This window comes from Falco naumanni, chromosome Z, assembly GCF_017639655.2.
Source record: "Falco naumanni isolate bFalNau1 chromosome Z, bFalNau1.pat, whole genome shotgun sequence".
NCBI classification, from domain to species: Eukaryota; Metazoa; Chordata; class Aves; order Falconiformes; family Falconidae; genus Falco; species Falco naumanni.
In genome coordinates this window covers 78,100,169-78,115,699 of record NC_054080.1, presented here as the reverse complement: position 1 = coordinate 78,115,699, position 15,531 = coordinate 78,100,169, and the positions used below count along the sequence as shown (strand labels likewise).

At 41.5% G+C, this 15,531-nt stretch overlaps 1 long non-coding RNA gene across 1 annotated transcript; it reads right to left on the bottom strand.

Moving 5' to 3' along the window:
- Positions 1-3,260: 3,260 nt before the first annotated feature.
- On the bottom strand, positions 3,261-14,797 carry LOC121080725. Its single transcript, XR_005825488.1, has 4 exons — positions 14,630-14,797; positions 11,618-11,773; positions 7,382-7,431; positions 3,261-4,693 (listed from the first exon to the last, which is right to left on the bottom strand). It is a non-coding gene; the product is annotated as an uncharacterized LOC121080725 (long non-coding RNA).
- Positions 14,798-15,531: the final 734 nt, after the last annotated feature.

Sequence of the window (15,531 nt, the reverse complement as noted above, 5' to 3'; positions counted from 1 at the left end):
ATTTAAGGGGTCTGTGTGCTTGTATCTGAATCAGCCTCAGAACATGACAGTTCCTCAGGTTTTATCTCCGCAGAGCATGCAGGCATGTGCTTCAGAGCCATTGGCTTCAATAAAAGCTGAGAACAAGTGGGCAGTTCTTATTGAAGTCAGTGGCTCTGAAGCACATGCCTGTGTGTTTGGCAAATCAATGTCTCCTGAGCACCCAGATCTGCCCCAGGGGTGTTGGGTATTTCAGCTATAGACTTTAGTGGGGGCAGAATGGGAATTAACCATGGGAAGCATGCAGAAGATGCAAAGACATTGTATCTCTCAAAGCCCTGTTAAACTCCTGTGAATTATACCTCTGTCAGCTTCTGAGGCTATGGTTCCTTCAGACATCTACCACTTTGTGACGTCTGAATGTCGACTGTGCATATATTTTTGTTATGGCCCCATGACCTGTAGAATATAGTGCATGATGAGACCATCCAGAATAGAAAGTGTTAGGAGAGCTTCTGCACGCTTGTGTGCATACAGACATCTTTTTCATGTTTATATATGCATGTGTGTGCACATGGCTACTCATGGCTTGGACATGTATACTATAAACTGGGTAACCAGCTGGCTGGGTGGCTGAGCCCAAAGAGTAGTGGGGAATGGGGTTACATCCAGCTGGTGGCTGGTCACAGGTGGTGTTCCCCAGGGCTCGGTGCTGGGGCCCGTCCTGTTTAATGTCTTTATCGATGATCTGGAGGAGGGGATCAAGTGCACCCTCAGTAAGTTCACAGACAACACCAAGCTGGGGGAGGGTGTTCACCTGCTGGAGGTCAGGAGGCTTGGCAGGGGGATCTGGGCAGCCTGGACCGATGGGCTGAGACCAGTTGTATGAGGTTCAACCAGGCTCAGTGCCGGGTCCTGCCCTTGGATCACAACAACCCCATGCAGTGCTATGGGCTGGGGGAAGAGCTGGCAAAAAAGGACCAGTGGATCCTGGTTGTGGCCAGCTGAACATGAGCCCCCCGTGTGCCCAGGTGGCCAAGGAGGCCAGCAGCATCCTGGCTGGTGCCGGGAACAGCGTGGCCAGCAGGGCCAGGGCAGTGCTGTCCCCCTGCCCTGGGCACTGGCGAGGCCGCCCCTCGACTCCTGTGTTCAGGTTGGGCCCCTCACTGCCAGGGGGACGCAGAGGGGCTGCAGCGTGTCCAGAGACGGGCAGGGGGCTGGTGCCGGGGCTGGGGCACAAGGCTGGTGGGGAGCAGCTGGGGGAACTGGGGGGGGCAGCCTGGAGAGGAGGAGGCTGAAGGGGGACCTTGTGGCTCTCTACAACTACCTGGAAGGAGGATATGGACACATGGGGGTAGGTTTCTCTTCCCAGATAGCAAGCAACAGGAAAAGAGGAGATGGCCTCAACTTACACCAGGGGAGGTTCAGATTGGATATTAGGAAAAATTTCTTTACTGAAAGGGTGATGAAGCATTGGAACAGGCTGCCCAGGGAGGTGGTGGAATCACCATCCCTGGAGGTGTTTAAAAAACATGTAGATGTGGTGCTTAGGGACATGGTTTAGCGATGGACTTGGCAGTCCTGGGTTAACGGTTGGACTTGATGAACTTAAAGGTCTTCTCCAACCTAAATGATTCTTATGATTCTATGATTTATGCATGTCTGTGCTTTAGTGTTCTTTAGCACCTTCCTTCTTGTGCTGTTTTAATTAGTATCTTATTTTCAAGAGCACTGAATTTATTGAAAAGAATTGTAAAGAAGAAAGCTGGAAAAATAGTGCTGAGAACACTAACAGCAGAAATTACATCTCGCTTAAGGATATAATGGCCACAGGGAACATTATTTTATAATTATTTCAGACTACTGTTAATGTTTAAAAGTTAGTATTTTAATTGAAATGTTTGATCCTGATGAAGCACAGGAACTGGCTGTGGCTTTTAAGTTGCCTTGCTCATACACCTCACATACAGACAGTAGACAGGCAGCATAATCCTCTCTGGGGCTTCAGGTACAAAACAAATCATTATAGTTTTCCCATGTATGCCAAGGTTAAATAAACACCTGTAATGCTCAGTAGCTTCAGCTCCTCCATACACTGTATTAGTGGCAGCTTTCCTTAAGGATCTGACTAAGCATATGTCTACCCAGCAAAACGGAGACATGATTTCAGAACAGATTGCCTTTAGCCTACTTGATACGGGTAAAGAGAATAGCAATGATATATTTACACAGGCTAGAAAAACTCATATGCACCCACCAAAGGCCCTGAGTAAATATCCAGACTTCCAGTCCTCACAAATGGACAGGACGCCGATCAGTGACGACTGACAGCAAACAACTGACACAGGTTAGTGAATGGCCACCTAGTGAGTCCTGCGTTACAGGACTATGAAAGTTTGTGACCAAGTCAGGACAGCGTGAATCAGCAGCTTCGCCATGGACTTACACTTGTTCCTCAATTTGGCCACATAATCCCCTCGTATCTTTTAACCCTTTCACCTGATCTGTCTAGTAGACTGCAAACTCTCCAGCCCAGTCTACTGAGCTCTTATGGTGCAGGGTCATGTTCACTTTGCAGCCATCATTAACAGGTCAGATTTATCTCAGAAATTAGTGGTAAAATTTTATATATTTATTGACAATACTGCCTGTAAGACTTTCCTGCTATACAAGATCTGATATCATCTTATCTATTTTTATGATTTTCTCTTCATTGCAGTAGTATCCAAGGGCCCTCTAATCACTTTCCAGACACACCATCCTACAACAGGTTGTCTGATTAGAGAGGCTAAAAAATTATCAGCAGGCCTGCTTGGACTGTCAATCTCCCATTCATATCAATAGCAAACTTTCTTTTCGTTTCCAGGAATCACCACCTTCAAGTCACTGCCTTTTTCTTTGTATTTAATTCTTTCCCGTTACACGTGTTAGGCCCGCATAGCCATTTGTAACGCCTACACCAAGCTGCCCTGCAGAGTCATTTGATGTTTCAAGGCTGGCATAAAACATTTGAGCGTGAAGGCTGATCTTTTGCATAGCACTGGTGGAATATTTTTACATTTGTGTATATCTGACACTTTTGACTTTTTTTTTTAAAACAAAAAATTAATTGGGGAAAGAAGGAAAAGAGCACTACTACATAAGTAAGAACCAAACATCAGTTCCTTGCTTGCCTTTAGAGCACCTGTCACAGTAGGGTCCTGAGGGGGGTAGGTAGCAGTAGCAGTTATCATCAGCTTACAAAGGAGCTAATATTGTATAAAGGAAGAGTCACAACGCAATTGTTGTACCAGGTATTTACTTTAGAAGAACAGATACAGCTCCAGTGACTTCATTAAAGCAATAATTATTTACATCACCTAAAGGTCTAGTCCCCCAGGAGACTGACCTATTTATTATCCAATGGTGTCTTTTCAGTCTCCCTCTCACCGTTTTAGCCTGCAAAGATCAGCCTGTACAGTTTATCTTCTTTTTATTTACCTTGGTTCTGGTAGTGTTGCCTAATTTAATGATCGAGTTGTTAAATTTTCCTGATTGGGCTGTATCTTCCCCTGATTTAGTGACGCCCTTCTTGAGTGCAGTTGTTGCACACTTTGCTGATTGAGAGGCATAATTGAATTTAATAAATGGAGAGAGTTTACTATCATTTTTGCATATTTTATTATTAGGGAAGATTCATATTTTTCAGTGCCGGTTTATTCATTCCCCTTATTTATTTATTTTTGGCAAAGCCAGCTGCACAGACAACGCTTGTTCAGCTGCAAAACTCCGCTGACCAAGCTGTACAATTCAGGCATTGAACTTTTGAATCTTTTCCTTATTAAGGTGCATATTCTAGCAGTAGAAATTCCAGATGCTTTTTGCTTCAGCAGTCTGGGCTTATGTGCTAAGCTGTCGACAAATCTGTTGGGGATATCATTTGTTTTAAGACCACTAAAGTGCATTTTCTATAGTTTCAGCTATGGTTTTAGATTCTTTGATAAAGCAAATAAAGATGCAATCAGTTTCTTTGTAAATCTCCCTATTTTGCATACAGTAAGTGGCACAAGCTTTCCATAACCAGCAGCTTCAATCTTTGGAGAAGCATTTATCCTACTATTTGAAAGAAAACCTAAGCATTTTGCTATCTTAGATTCTGAAGACACAGCAGGTTGGAAATACTGTAATTCCTGTTCAGTTTATTTTGCATAATATATTGGGGGAAAAACAAGCTTGCAACTGGACTGGGAAACGCAGAATGTAATAGCTATATAAACAGTGATAATAGGCGGCTCAATCAGCAAAGAATGCAGCATGATTATGTATAAAATTTCATCCACTAAAGTTCACAGCGTGATCAGGAAAGGAGGCAGCCAATCAACAGAGCATAGAGCTCTACTGGGAATGAATATGTTTTGAAAACTCAGCTACCCAGAATATTCAACGGGATCAGCAAAGTTCTAAAAGGGGCATTTGAAGATAATAATGGATATGGCATTATTAGTGAGTAGAATGACACCCCTTAGCTTGTCCTGTTTCCAGTACTGTGTTCAAAAGAATTTGTGTTAGGTTCCTGGGAATGCAAGTCAATGTGCACGTCGTTCACGGTGAGAGTCCTTGCTAGGACTGGTATAAAAATCCGTTACTGCTACATGCTGAAGAATTTGCTTCATTAGATCCCTGCTGTGTTTTTCTTCTGTTCATATTTGCAAAGTCTGCCATCTTGACCAGCACCCTGAGAATCAAGTGAAGAATAAAAGAGGAGTATATGAGACCTAAATTTTCCTCTGTGAAGCAATAGCAAGTTCATTGACCTTGAGGAAAGGGCACTCAGAAAAAATGTTAGCAGTTATCTCTATGTTACATAAGGTGCATCAGTCCCACAGAATGCTCAAAGCCTCGGTTGGCTCACAAAGCACATTTCTCACAGCATCAAAATTGCCATCTATGTCTTCCTAACCTCTAGTGTAGGTAGTTTGTTCACCATACGTGCCCGGGTGATCTGGAGATGAACTGTTGGGACTACCAATCAGGATGTCAGCTTGGATGCATACCCTGATACCCTAAAAAAATAGTTGAGTAACATGCTCCATATGGACCACTCACTAACCACTAAACACAGCTTTAAAATACCACAAGATTGAAAATCTCATTCTGTTCTGGGTTTCTGAGACCCTACCTTTCATGTTTCTCATTTTAATGTAAAAAGCAGGTATTAGAAACAAGTTTCGGAGTACCCCAGGACGTTACTAGTCAGTGCCATCAGGTTTTAATCTGGAAGAAAAACTTCACACCCTCTAGATGTGTGTCCTCATGCATGAGATGAATGGAAGTATCCAGATTCCTGCCTGTGATATGCCAAAGGTGAAGGCATTAAAGAGGTGAAGGTAGAAAGCTACCACAGCAAAAAAATCCAGCTTTCATTTATTGATGAGATAATTATTCAGACTGTAGATAAACCATGCCCTGTGGCTGACTTCAAAGCAGGTTCCTCCCAGTGCAGGCTGAGACCAACAAAGCCAATTGGCTTGTAGATAAAGCTAAAGGAGTGCTTCTGGAGTGGAGCTGACTCTCACTGTTTGCAGAGCAGCTACTTAGCCTCAGAGCCATGCACAGGATGAGGTGATGTGGTGATAGCTGAGGGTGCATTTACATTAACAAGCGAGGTGATGCAACTTTAGTAGATATGCAGAATCAGCTGCTGCCCTAAGCCCAGTACCAACACCATACACCTTTTGGGTTTTGTTGTGTTTTTTGTTGTTTTTTTTTTTATTATTCAGACTAGCCCTAGGCTACTTTCATAAACACAAGCTACAGGAGGCACATTAGCTGTTCTATTACACTTTATGACTGGGATCAGTTTTGTCCAAAACAAGACCCGGGTCACACCCTCAAAACTCACACTGTGCAAAGTGTAGTCATTGAGAAAGATTCAGGTCACTTCAGAAATACACTCCTGTTCCAAACTAAGTTGTCAAGGTAGACACACCCTGAGCCATGTCAAGTGCTGAGGCTTTTCCGTCACCTAAAGCATGGAGAACACTAGCTGTCCAGAATACAGGAATTGTAATGGAGAAGATATTTTTTTTTTCCAAAAGAAATTTAAGACTGAATAAATTTAATTATCCTGGGATGACATAACCAAAAAGCCCAGTACAAGCTAGGATCTGTGTGGCTGCGGAGCAACCTTGATGAAAGGCATCTGGGGGTCCTGGTGGACAACAAGCTGAATATGAATCAGCAGTGCACTGCTGCAGCAACAAAGGCAAATTGAATCCTGGGCTGTATCCACAGGTCCATTACTAGCAGATATAAAGATGTGATCATCCCACTCTACTCAGCACTTCTAAGGCGGCACTTGTGGTTGTGGTCCCCATAGTTCAACAAAGATATGCACAGACCAGAGGGAATCCAACGGAGGGCCACAAAGATGACCAAAAGAACTGGAGAAGCTGCCCTATGAGGAAAGACTGAAAGAGTTAGGTCCTTTCACCCTGGCGAAAAGAAAACTCGGGGGGGGGGGGGCTTATCACTGTATTCCTGTACCTAAAGGGTAGCTACAAAAAGGACAGAGGCTCTCTCTTCACAAGGAGCCACAGGGAGAAGAAAAAGGTAAATGGGAGCAAGCTGCACCTGGAATAGATTCCTCTGGATATAGGAAAGAAATTTTTTACAGTAGGAGCAATTGTTCACTGGAACAGCCCCCGCCACCAGGGACATGGTGGAGTCCCTTCACTTGAGTTTTTCAAGATGCAATTGGACAGTGTGGTGGCACCAGATGATCTTTGTAGGTTCTTTCCAACCTGCACTGTTCTGTAGTTCCATGATTCTATGATTCTATGTTTTAAACATATATATATATATATGTTTTTATATAGTATTTATATGTATTTATATATTTTTGCATATTTATATGTATTTATATACCCCCTCATATACACATATATATCTGTAAAGGAGTATGAAAGGTTCTACCTTCCCTTATGAAAGATATGCTAAACTATATGTTATTTCACAGCCATTTCCAAAGCCACCCCCAAGTTACCCCCAAACTGATGCTAAAAACAGTTGACTCTCATGTAGGCAGCACCAAAGAAGTCCAACACTTGCTGTAGTAATAGGCTGTTATGCATCACAAGATATTGAGCCCAAGGCAAGAGTTACTGTCTAAAATTCCACGACAGGCACTATGCAAGAGGTCAGAGCACATAATCATAATGTTCCCTTCCGGCCTTAAAATCTATTAATCTGAGGTTTTCATTCTACTGGGTATTGAGCACAATTTGCTACAACAAAAACTGAATTCAATTTACCCAGGTCACACAGAAAAACTATTGTTTCTAAGATCATAGTTAGACAGATTTTCGCATGATAGCAGATGAGTTCATATACCAAAAGCAGGACTGCAGCAATCTTCTCTTACCTTTGTCTTGGATCAGCCTACTTTCTGAAATCTCTGACGAGTTCCAATGACTTCAAAAGCTCGATGTTTTAGAAAGAAAAGCCAGTCATTAAAGCAAATAAATGTAGATGGAATCTCTTGTGTTGATTTTTTTTTTTTTTTCCTGGATAGCTAAAAGGGTCAATAAAACATAAGACTCCTCTCATCCTATCCTTTTTTACAGTATGTTTTGCTATATCTAACTTAGTACTGAAAAACAGTCTAATTTAAAAATTATCACCATACAATATGAATAAAACATATGCTAAATGGATTAAGAACTGGCTAACTGTCAGATCTCAAAATGCAGCACTCAGTGTTGTATGATCCCAGGATTTAGGAGGGAGCTGTTTCTAATGTGGTTTGATAATTGGTGCAGCATTATTCAATATTTTCATCAATAAGTAAATAAGAAATTGCTACAGCTTAAACCTGCAGATGATGCAGAGATTGATAGGATGGTAAGTAATGATGGGGACAGGGAAATCATTTGGCTGTCTCAAAAAACGGCAACCATATAAACATAAGCTTCATTGCAACAGATGCCAAGGTCATACCTTGAAAAGGAAGGTCCAAAACCTCTTTGCCTTCTTTAGAAAGAAGACCCTGAACACTTTTGAAAACCAGAATCTCATCGTGGATTCTCACGTTGATTTTTTAAAAACATGTGTGTAATATGCCTATGTAAACTTTCATTCCAGTGTCTAAACTGGAGAATAAACAAGAATCGTTCTGTAAATGATACCGATGAGATTAGGGTTGTGACAGTCCTGAGAAATGAAGGTGCTGACATAAAGCAATGGATAAAGAAGTCTTAAAAAATATCATATGGATTCAAAAATGTTCTTAATGAAGGATTAAAGATACTCAATTTACTTAATTTTCTGAAAGGAAAACCAGGAGGTGACTTGATTACAACATAGGTAGGACAAGGTAGGATATGTAGTTTAATCTAAAGCAATATGACAGAAGAAGCACAAATGACTTGACACATTCATACTGCCAGACAATCACATTTGGAGGGAGGCACAACTTTTTAATAGTAAGGGTCATAAACTATCAGAACAAATTACCCAAGTAAGTAATAGATTCCTTGTGTTCTCATGTCTTCAGAAGTGGTAGGGATGCCTTTTGGGAAGGTACGTAATCAAATACATTTAATCCAATGCTGGGCAGCTTGGTGACATTTAATAAATTGTGATATGGAACTACCCACAGGAAGAGTGAATATGAGTGTCCCTTCTGGCTTTATCATCTCTGCATTTATTATTTCAGATTATAATGGCCTTCCCACAGGATTATTGGCTGGAATCCTACTCTCCTTTTAATGACAGGACATGCTGAAGACTAACTTAAAAATAATAACAACAATAAAAGGAATCTAAGTTCTAGGATTCCTTTTATTTCCAGTTCCTCCATCCCCATCCTTCACAGCCATAATGGGACACATCTAGGTGTGTGTTACCACAAGATAACTCTCATCTTGGGTCATTGAAGGCGCTCGTCTTTGCCTTGTGTTTCACACTTCCCCAAAGGCATGTGTTATCTCAGCATAACACACACCTTGTTGTGTCTTATTTTTCAGCTCCAGAAGAGACCTCAAAAATAAATAAATAAGTCACCGAACAGCACAGGAAGAATTGAAGGGTGTTTTTCCCCTAGTGTTTCTTGCATTTGTGTGTGCATGTGTGCCCGTGTATGTGTGTGTGCGTGTGCATATGTAGTATATGCCTCTTGGACTTCTTCAGGGGAGAGGAAGGAGAGAGAGAAATGTCTGGAAGAGAGAGAATTAAGAAATGAAAGAAGCACAGAGATAAAGCAAGAAAAACGATGTCAAAACAGCAGCACGGCTTCGTTACATAGCAACAACATAGGTTTGGGATAATAGGTTCTGATGAAAGAGTCCCGAGAAAATTATAAACGCATTTGCACATGCACACAAACTAACAAAAAAATGTCTAAGAAAAACAAAACATACATAAAGAAGAAGACAAAAAAAAAAAAAGAAATCAAAGTGAGGACAAACAATACCTACATAGAAGAACAGTGTTTATAAAACCTGGAAGTAGAAGGAAACAGAGGTTTCAGAAAAAAAAAAAAACAGGATTAGGCAAAGCAAGCAGAGAACACTGGTGTCACATATTCAGGAATGCCTTCTTTCCCCCTCTTTTCGTATGCTGTGTTTGAGTTGTGACAATGAGGCAGACTGGATCATACAGGTGAGTGAGAGCAGGAGAGAGTGAGGTACTGCAGTGGCAGATTCATTTACATGGTTAAAAAAATGAAGGCCAGAACTGTACTGCACTTCATTTCCTCACAGTCCTTATTTCTTAAACTAGTTAGAGATACCTTCAAAGGTCCTGATAAGCAAAGCATAGCTGGCAGAGACAACCGCTATCTAGGAAGAAACTGTCTATCAAAATCGTTAATTGGCTTCGCAAATACCAGTACTGTTTTCACAGTTGGTTTTTGTGGGATTCTTTCATCTTTGACTCAGCCAGTAACACACTCCAGGTCACTAAATCAAGTTCTCCACATCACAGGGCTCATCAGCACTTGCCAATAGGAGAGCCTTGGGCTGATGTTGGCCACGTCAGCTGCAGAGCTGAGATGAATCTGTATGTATGAACAGAGGTCTGCATTTAAACTGCAAAGCTGAGCAGCAGGACACGTGAATTGTGATGCAAAGCCACACTGACACAACGAGCCTCTTTCTGGATCCAGTTGTGCATCTGCACAAGTTTCTAGGTTGAACAATGTGAAGAAATCCATTTGAAGGCAAATGCTGGTTTTGCTCTGAAGGGACAGTTGCACCAGCTACTAAACTCCTGGGAGCTACAAAAGGCAGAATTTCTATGGAGGAGTGGAACCTGCTATTTCTGTCCTATCAAGATACAGTCCTGTCTGTACCATCAGGTTTGAAAGGTCACCAAGTTGGATCTTTGAGTGCACAGTCCCATTCTGCTCTGCAGACTGGCAAACTCAGGACCCAGTCTCATGTTTACAAAGCATCTTGGCTGACCCCAAAGCAGCAGTTTGGAGCAAAGCCCATTCTTCTGTTCAATGTTTGCAAAATGCCTAGAACAAGGAGGTCCTTGAGTCTTGCGTATTTATAACAACTTCTTTTTAAAACTAGTCTACTCAGAAACTACATTTTCCTTTTACAACCACAATCAGGAGACCATGATGAAGGAAGAAGGGCTGTTCTCTTGATTGAAAGACTAACCCCCACTTCAAATTAGTAGCAATGATGAAGCCCTTTCTCCTCCGCTTCATCTGGGAGCAGATAACAAGTAGGTGTCAGGGTCCTGAGGCATCCACGGGCCTCACCGTCCCTGACCAGCCTCCCCTGGGTGTCCAAGAGTGAGTAATCTAGGTCACTTCCAAAAGGTCAATGCATGGCAGAAGTTATCAACAACCATTTGTCTGCTAGGCTTCCAACCCTATTGCTTACATCACTCAGCATGACTTGCTACAGCATTAATTTCATGCATGATTTAAGTCAGCATAAGCTACTGCTTTCACAAAGAAGACCCACTGCAATCTCACCCAGCCCCTCCTTCCATCTCCTGTAGCGTGCCCTCCCCATTCTGTGCTAAAGCTAACCTTTGTGTAGCCCCACTAGGAATCAGGTCAAGGAGCTTTTTTGGTTTAAGATCAGCAAGCAAAATACATATATTTTGTCTAGTAGATCTATCTCTCCATAACGCTGTAAGAATGTTTTTTTCCAGAGCTAAAGATGGGAAGAAAAGAGAGCAGGAAAGACAGGCTTAGAGGAGTGTGTGTGCTTTTTTCCACATCAATGTTGTCTTGACAGCATCTTAAATTATACATGAATCTGCAGCTTAAGTCAGCCTTGGTGTCCACATAGAGCTAACAGCAGCTATATGTGTGACCAAAGACACAATCACGTTCCTGTAGACCAGCTCTATGTTTGTCTAAGTTGTGGTCAACAAGAATTTGCTGAAGCCACAGGGGAAAACATAATTGTATTTGTCAGCCAGATCCACCAGAAAAACAGGAGAGCAAATGGCTGTACTGGATGCAATATCTGGAGGTAGAAAGTGATAATGGATAGTGAGATCCAGTGCAAAGCTCACTAGAGATAATACGGTGTCTTTCCACACATCTCCGTTGGCTTTTGATTGTGAGCAAGCATATCCCCTGCGGATTAACTGTTCTTTTCTAACTAGCATGGGGTGACACAGATCAGCTCACTGATAAGTTCATTTTCTGGGTCTTGGCATCAGGTACAGTACTTCTGGGTACAAATCACGTGGTTCCTGCAGAGACAGGTCAGATGTGAAGTCTGTAGAGGAAAATGTCATCAGTTTCAGGCTCCTCACAAGTCGCCATAAGTGAAAGAACTGGAGGCTTTGGGAAAAAAAAGAAAAATTACTTGCAGTCTGGGAGATTTCCTAGCATTGGTGGAAAAGCGTTCGCTTCGGGCCATTGTAGACCAATAAACAGTTCATTTTTTCATTGTTCTAATTAATTTAATTAAGTTAACTTCCAAGGTGTGTTAAGAAGCAATGCCTTGGGTGATTAACTGTTCCCATATCAAGGTGTTTTCACAAACACATTTACCTTGATTAGTGTACACATTATTATGTAATTAAATACCTCACACAGAGGAATTTATTAGTGCCTCCTTGTCTCCTAACAAATAAAGCAGCCCTTGAAATTCTCTCCGAAAAGAGCTCTCCTAAGCTAGGTGAGAAGGACAAGCAGGAATGTGTGGAGAGAAAGATAATCATGGATTCATCGTGCAAGCAAGTCCCTCATTGTCTCAGCAAGACTCTGCTTCTCTGTTGTTGTGAGGACTGTGAATGTCTTCCTGTGTCTCCTGGAAACTTGCTGGCTAATTAAACCACTTCTTAAAGATCTAATGTGCATTTCTTTGGCCAGCAGAACCTCCTGATAGCTTGCCTACCATCACTGTCCCAGATCTGTGGGACAAATTTTCTCTTCAAAACTTAATTCAGCCAAATGGAAAACCTTAATTTAAAACATACGCTTCAGAACATTTCAAATCTGAAAAAAAATTTCTTACAAAGGTGACTCAGTGTTGAAGAGCACTTGCTATGGGGCTTAGTAAAAGGAGTGAAATGGGCCGCCTCATCTAGTCTCGTTGAGAGTTTGCTCCTACTTTGTCTCATTTGTAGCCTGTAGTTACTGTAACTACAGTTCTGCACTTAAGTATGTGCTTAAATATTTTGTTGAACCAAGTCCAAGGTTACTCCCATTGGCTTCAGCAAAGATTAGTGCATGAAGCTGAGATTAGTCTTTGCCCTATCTGTAGACTGTACCTGCTATTTTATTAGGCATGACCAAAATATTTCAGCATTCTCTGTTGGGTTTGTCAGTAGATCATAAATTGCACTCACCATCTGATGAAGCAATAAGATTTGCTTTATGCCTCATTGGTCACTTTCCCAAGCATTAAAGCTTAGAATGAACAAAACTCAGCTGGTTTGAAGGTTCAGGTTAGAGCCTTATCAAAACTTTATATAAATTTATTTTGAAACTCATGTCTGTAAAGATAAACCAGAATTTTTCATTCAACTCTGGTATTACTAATTATTTATTCCAGAACAGCAAAGCAGATGGAAGAAAAATTCTTCTAGGCCAGTGAGATGTGATTATAAATTCCCTGTAGACCAGGAATTTAGTGCTGGAGTAACAAGGTGCAAATTCACCATCGTTGCCCCAGTTTATCTGTGAGAAGGGAATTTCAGACCTATAAGAACATTCCAAACAATTTTCGCATACTAAGAAACTCCCACGTAAGTTAATTTTGAAGGCCACATTGCTGCCATTATATTGCTTAGATGAATTTCAGCTAGAGTGAGTATGATCTCTTTAATCTCCCCACCACCACCCCAAAAAAAGATTCTAGCTCCACTTCACTGTATCCTACCCTGTTAAATGACACCAACAGAATCTGGGTTCTTTCCAGTGGTTAAACACTCAAACTGATTATTATTGATTTTACTTATTCCCCATAATTCCTTTAAATATTAAAAGGGGGGGTGGGGTGGGGGGTGGAAAGGGGGAGGGGGTTGGAAGAAAGAAAAAGAGAGAGATAGAGAGAAGAAAATAAACAGATTTTCCACTTTGTGGAAAATGGAAGAAATTTAAGAAATGAGGAGCAGGGTTAGACATCTGTCCAACTCTCCAGGAAGTGGAGGAAAGAACAATTTGGATGTCAGTCTGAAAAAACCTTCAGATTGTTTTGTAGTTCCAGCAGTGTTTGAAGTTGTCAAGACTTCTGATCCTTCCCACATCCTCTTACACAACCTGTTTCTAAACACACGAATTTGCCAGTCTTGATTACACAGTAACTCAAGTGTAGGCACTACCATTTCATGACCTAATGCAGGTTGTGCTTGAAAGACGTCAGCCTTTCTTCCCCTCCATCCCCATTCCTGACCTCATGTCCGATTTAGCACGTTGGTGACTACAAAGTGAGTCTCATCAGTTTGCTTCTGACTGAAAATCAAACATTTAGGGCTTTGGAATATTTTTTTTTTCCCCCCCGACTTCATTTTCAACTAGAGCATTGAATTACATCATCTCACTGCACGGTTGCATAATTTCTGGAACTCATGTAAGGTAGCAGCAGGAGATCACAGTCAGGAGCAGGGGATGGTTGAGATGATAACCCTTTTCGCCTGTAGCACAATGTTAGATCAGTTCAGGCCAAGTGGAAAGCCACATGTGAAGAGAGGAATGTAACCTCCTGAAGCACTGCAGGCACTGGTGACTGAGACCTGTTTTTGTGATGCAGGAGATGTGAGTCCCTACTCCCCACAGCATGGAAGGAACATTGAAGCCTTCTGTCTTCCATTTTTTGTAAAAGTGCTCTCTAGCAGGTTTTGAGTACCAGCTCCACTTCTAACAAGAAAAAAGTGATGCAGATTCCTAATTATTGGAGCATTTCTAAGCTCCAAACACCATCTTTCAAGAGGTCCCAAAAATTATAATAAGGACCTATGCAGAAGAGAACACTGTAAATGCACTCCTCTCTTTCACACATAATTAGCTAGTTACACATTCTGGTGCTTGGGAGCTGACTACTCTGACTCCCTGTCTAGGATTAAGAATAATTTAAAGGGAGAAAAAAAGAAGAAACAATGATAATAAATTTTTTTCCTCTTGTCTATGATTACAGCAACTATGCTTTTGAGTCAGCACTCCAAATTCCTTGAATTCAGTGAGCTTACTTACCTTGATGTTTTTCAAGACATTTTGGCTCAGGGGTAAAAAAAAAAAAAAAAGAGAAAGGGAAAAAAAAAAAGAAAAAACAACAGAAAAGGAAGGAAATTATCAAATCTAAAAGTTAAAGTATAAACTTTAAGCAGGCAGGGCGCAGCTTTCATTCTCTGGTTAGTATAGGTCCTGGCTGCAATGATGTCGTAGTCCGGAATGATACCTTTCAGTTGCCATTGGAATACAAATAATAAGGCTTACTGATTAACCTGCCTGCTGACAGGCACAAAAAGCCTGACTGAGTTAAAAGCACTCCAAAGCTTTTAACAGCCCTCCTTGTGTGCCTACCACTCCACTTTCTCAAATCACATGCACAAAAGGCAATATGGGAACAAACAGGATCTTGTTTTCCATTCAGCTCTTAGAGTGTAATATACTACTGGGAAAACAAGTATTAGGATACTCTAACATACAAGCATCACCACCCCTTTGAGAGAGGATGAATTAGGTGACATTTTCTGGGAATTTGGAAAATACTTCTGAATGCCAAGTGAATCAATGTTGAAATAAGAACAAATACACTCCCTACAAATGGGACAAGAGCTATCAGGTCTGTGGCAGTGAAAGAGAATTATGTTTGCCTGGGGCCAGCTCCTCAGGGAGTGAAGATTGATTCTTTATGATTGATGACTTGGCACTTGAATGCCAAGTCATCAATTCCCTCTGTTCATGGCATTGACTGCATCAAGATAACTTTTCCCTTGTGCCTAAGCATGGATATGGTCCTTGCCTGGAGTGCAGCCTCAGAAGACTCAGGTACAGAACCTGAGTCAGTTGCTTTAAATAAGAGACAGACAGAAACTCCAAGTGTCTGGCTGCAAGGAATAGACAGCGCTGAAAAATGAAGCGGGAATGGTGCA